The following is a 6,007-nucleotide window of genomic DNA, read 5'->3' as shown; positions in this document are numbered from 1 at the left end:
TAATTATAGATGGGGAATCGAATAAGAGTAAGGTATTTATCGTCTTCAGCATCCCTTTAAGAGATAATTTCAAAATTCAATGTCAGCCCGTAATTGCTTTTCGCGACTAGCGAAGGAGTACACATAAATTGAACGTCTGACGACGATTACTATAATAACGAAGGTTTTTTGCAATGGGTTTTCCGATTATGACAGCTCTACGACAATAACATATGGTAGCTATAGGTATCAAAGATATCACAAATGTGACGCACTTGGATTAAGTTGTTTTCTTTCAACATATGCCTTGATCCCAAGATGTACACTCTGTTTAAAAAGTCTTCGACAGGTGAAATTTTTGCCCTCTTTTTAATTCTGCTAGAAAACTATAATAGATAGATCGATGAAACCAATTGCAACTATTCTTTATTTTCTAATATCTTTCGTTATTTATCGATTTCGTCCGCCAAAAATTAATAGTTTTGGCAGCTACCGTTAAAACTTATTTTTGACAACTTTTTAAATATTGGTTCTACGGCACTGACTCGCGCGTTTTTGAATTCACAATGGTCGATTCATATATAAAAAGTTGAAAAATTTTCCCTCTACAACCAACGGTTGAGAAGTTATCGCGTTTACAAACTTTCGTCGAAATTGGGGAACACCTAAAATGCACCAGGTGATTATTAATAACGCAACTTCAACAGCGATTCAATAACATTGAAAATATATTTAATTAAAGGCCGGTTAAAAAAAACCAATCCCATAGAACAACTTGGCAAGTGGTTTTAGGAATATCCTTTTTTATACGCTAAAGCTTTTAAAAAGCTATTTGCGTTAGAAATTGTTTATAATAATGGTTACCACAATTTTAAACCAGCCTTTAATTAAACATGTTGTTGGATCGCTGTCGAAGTTACGTTATTAATAATCGCTTGGTGCATTTTAGGTGTTTCCCAATTTCGACGAAAGTTTGTAAACGTGATAACTTCTCAACCGTTGGTTGTAGAGGGACAATTTTTCCACTTTCTAAATATGAATCGACCATTGTGAATTCAAAAATGCGCGAGTCAGTGCCGTAGAACCAATATTTAAAAAGTTGTCAAAAATGAGTTTTGACGGTAGCTGCCAAAACTTTTAATTTTTGGCGGACGAAACCGATAAATAACGAAAGATATTAGAAAATAAATAATAGTTGCAATTGGTTTCATCGATCTATCTATTATAGGTTTCTAGCAGAATTAAAAAGAGGGCAAAAATTTCACCTGTCGAAGACTTTTTAAACAGAGTGTACTTGAAAGCGTCAATCATGACCGAACGATAATTCGCGTTTAATTAACTCTCAGAAATCTGACATTGAACTGGGCAGATAAACATGAATATCACTTACACATCGACGAGCGAACAGTCCTCTGCTGGGATTCTTAGCTTCACTCTTTCAGTGCGTACTAGTCATTTGCCAATTTTATCATCTTTTTATTTCCATATTTTGTTGCTTTTTATTGGTTTGCCTCTATATTTAATACGTGTTTAAGAAATATTTCGTGGCATTGTTAGAATTTTGGATAAGAGATAACGTGTCGCGAAATCGTAGTTCGGAATCATCACGCACTCTCCTTCAAAATGCCGAAAGATTCGAAAGTCCGAGAGTATGTTGTACCCGAGCCCGTTTTGAAACAGGGTATAGAGGACTTACGTCAGAGATTTTTTGATGACTTCGACCAACAAAAAGGTATGTTAAATACCCTTTGTACCTTTGTATATAAATTTTGTACCTCTCTATATTTCTTTTCGAATTTTATGATTAGACTGTACCTATATTTATAGATATTATCTACCTATATTGATTTCAATGTCTTTAATTAGCATCACCTACATTTACTCCACAATTTTATAATTATTTTCAACTTAAATTTCTTTCAGTCTTAAATAGTCTCTACACATTTCTTTCGAAGCTATATAACTAGTTTTTATAATTATTTTCAAAGTATTCTATAAATGTCTGTATAACATTTTATATTCTGTTTCTACATATATTTCAATCAAAATTTTACAACAAGTCTCTTCATATTTATTTCAAAGTTTTGATGAATTCCCACGAATTTTGGTTATCTATGGTTTTGAATTAATTTTTCATGGTAGTATGAAAATTGCCAAAGAGGAAAGTTGCAATGGGATTAATGTTTTTGATCTCTCAAAAAAAATCTCCATTTAAAAAGCATGGGATTTTCTCGGTTTCACAGGGTACTTACTTAAAAATATTGAAAAATTAAATTTTCAAAACTTACCCAAAAAGATGAATTTGACTTATTTTGTGTCAAATTGATGAAGGATTTTGGGTAAAATTTATCAATTTTGGTTAAATTAAAAAAAAAATTGGGTAACCGAGAAAATCCCATGCTTTTTTAAATGGAGAGGTCGTATTTTTATACTTATATTTACATATTGGAATTGTTTTTTTTTTCATAATATAAGTAGAAAAAGACATTTTATGCGATATGTTTCCACCTATTTACATATCGGAAAAAGATTTTATTGGATTTAAAGTAGAGTAAAGATGTTTCTTGTGTGTAGGCTTAGGTTATTCTTGTTTGCACTTCAAAAAATATTTATGAATAGATTATATTAAAATAAACTTTGTCGCCCGGGTTAGAAAATTTTAATCGAGAAAACTTCTACTTATACGTACTATGGGTGACGTGAATGACGGAATCTCTTAAAACGTTGAAATTTTTTCTAATTCTTCGAAAACATATCAATCAACTAACATCACACGTGCGATTTCAGAGAGAATAAAATGTTTTTCTAAATATACAAAATAATATTGTAACGCTAATTTTTTTAAATATAACAATTATTTTATAAAAATATTCTGTACATGAAACATAAGAATTATTTTATAGTATATAAATCAGGGTATTTTAAGATCCTTCGCGTTTTTTCAATGGGAAATTGCGCAACATGGACTACTTGGGGAAATCGGGGATCTAACTCCACTATGTGTTGCGACACCTTACGCCGGTTTTTCCGAGACTCACTGATCATGTCAAAGTTTAGGTATACGTAAGCATAACAAAATGAGAGTTTAGAAAAACTATGTATCCAAAAATTGCATCATGTTGTAATAGGTATACTGGACAGTATAAAAAGGGTCAGAATGTAATGTTAAGGAAACATTCGACCTCTAGATGTTTTCCTGTACAATTTGCTCTGCTGTTTTCAACCATAAGCCAAGTCTAGTTCGCCATGTTAATTCTATGCACGGTAATATAAATTTATCATGTTCCGTTTGCGTAAAGTCTTTTAAGCGAAATGATAATTTGGTTGGAGGAGTGGTAAAATAACGGTTCTTCGTTTTTCCAACTGCTTTTCTACCAAAATGTACCAAAATGGACCAAAAGTACCCTAAAAGCGACCAAAGTCACCGTGACTCTTTTATCACTATCTCTCCGGTACGTCCATTCAGAAATTCGAAGTCAATAACAATAGATTTTTTATTCCTATAAAAATAAATTTTAGTACATTCGCTCAAGTACGTTTTCGGAAAATATAGTCTCGAAATGAAAATATATTTACGTATAGCTTGTTGGTTCCATCTTTGAATGCGTTTGAATGTTTTTTCGATCATGATTTCTCGGCTATTTATACTTTTACATTGCACAAGAATTAGTAACAATGTAAACACTGTAACGGAGAATCACACAGCCACCTTGTAACCTCTTTGCCATTTAAATAATACTGGCGAAATTAACGGTTAAAATTTTAATTTAATTTGCAAATTAAAATAATGTATATTTCTTATATCGTAGTTAACTCTATCCTCGCAAGGAATAATATATACCGTTTTACCGGAGTGTTTCAGATAGCGTTTACTTATTCCACACCTTCAATCCATTTTTTCCCATTAATTTGATATAACCTTGAATCCACTAAATTATAGAAAGGATTGGAAGATCATAGTAACAGGGAAAAAGCATTGCTTGGAATTATAGATATTGGGGTGTAGGAGTGGTAAAATTACGGCTCTTCGTTTTTCCAACTGCTTTTCTGATGTAACCAAAAATGGACCAAACGTACCCTAAAGGCGACCAAAGTCACCATTACCGGCCCTATGTACCCTATTTCGGACCAAAAGTACCCTAAACTGGACCTATAAGCTTTATTGTAATGTTAAACCCCCATAGAGATTCGCCTAAAAAAACTGGCGGTCCAATTTTGGGTACATGAAGTATTGCGTCATGAACCCTTCATTGATAGTTCACTAACAGCGGAGTTGGCTTGGCTGTTCACCGCCGGGTGGCGGCCTTCCACTTTACTGTTTTAGAACCACCAGCACCACCCCTGCCTTAGACTGTTCACCACCTTCATTAATATAGAGAAAGACTGCTGCCTTCTTTAAAGCTTTCATTTTATCGGGGTACAGTCTTTACGTTTTCTTATACACCACTCTCTATAGCTTTACTAGTTCTCCATCCAAAGAAAGCGGGGACTGTCAATCAGGATTATAACCCTTCTTTTCGGGTGGTGGATAAAGAGCTAACGGTCAACCATTAATACACAGAAAGGCGGCGGCCTTCTACAATTCACCACCAGTGGCGATCTAGCGTTGCTAGTTCACCACCTAAGTATAGCGTCACTCTGTCGTTAAACATAGCATTGCTAGTTCATCCCGCCTTTACGCGTTCACCACTAGCGCGTTTAGGAGTCAACCACCAGCGTCACCTAGTGGTGTAGGCTTGGTAGTTCAACACTCGGGTGGTGGCCTGCCACTGTACTGTTTTGGTATCCCCGCCTTAGGCCGTTCCCCACCAGCACCACCCTGCCTTTGTACGTTCACTACCAGCTCCACCCTACCTTTGTACGTTCAGTAATTGGTGGAGCCGTCTCCAGTCGGTGAGCCTGACAATTACCTGTTTTAGAATCGACATGTTGACCCTACTAGCATCATTTAAAATTTGAACCGATAGATAACCTTTATTATTGGAGGTTCTATAGAAAACATAAATAAAAAATGGAGATTTCTTGTTACAATATCCAATAAAGTGCACTACAGCATTTTCGAGATTCTAGCAGGCTTGAGGCCACCCAAAAGAGAATTTTGAATTGACTTGAACTTCAGCATGACCATAATAATATCTATTTCTGTTCTTTGAAAGTTGAGTCCGTAATGACAAAAAATTTCATAGCCTTCCAAAACAGATCTGTTGTGATTATATCTTAATAGAATATTTTAAAGAAAAAATAATTAAAGCTTTCGAAATATTATACAATTAGCTTACCATTTAGGTGTTCAACATTCTTCCAAAAAATAACACACTAATCGCTACTAAATTTACCGCATTGTTTAATGAAAACCAGTTAAAAACTAAAAATTAGTAATATAATACATGCAGGCTGCCTTTTAGCGAGCCAAAGTTTAAAAAATTACATTTTTTATCCTCAAAACTGTAGACTCAAGTTTCTTTTCTGACAAAGATCCCTGTCATCGTTTCATATTTATTATTTAACTGAATTAGTTAAACCACATCTAACGTAAAAATGATATTACAATACCGTGTAAATTTTATTTATAAGGAAAAACAGTAAATCACTTCATAATTGTGGCCTCCAGCTCGGTCTAAAGACGCCATTTTAATTTCTACTTTTCTTTCTTCAAAATAAGTCATAAAAGTGAGAGCCAATGGAAAGCGCCCGCGGTTTTTGAACTGTGGCAGAATGATCTATCATCAAAATAAGATGGGTTCAATGAGAAATGGAATACTTTCCCCGAAGGGGTTTATTATGAACTTCTAGGTTACAATAAATGGCAGAACATTATTATTTTAAACATCGTTCTTATAGAATCAAAATTCATTTTCACATACTGTTATAAAACTATATTTTGTGATAATATCAATATTTTAGTTCCGAACGTACTTCTCATCTTAGATTATTTAAAATGTACATATTTTTTCCGTCGTCAAAAATAAATAAATTTTTAAATAAATAATTTATTAAAAAAATTTTGTAATTCGTTTTTACATAACAA

The sequence above is a fragment of the Leiobunum rupestre genome, chromosome 3, assembly GCF_980474605.1.
Source record: "Leiobunum rupestre chromosome 3, qqLeiRupe1.1.hap1, whole genome shotgun sequence".
NCBI lineage: Eukaryota > Metazoa > Arthropoda > Arachnida > Opiliones > Sclerosomatidae > Leiobunum > Leiobunum rupestre.
This window is presented reverse-complemented; position numbering follows the sequence as displayed.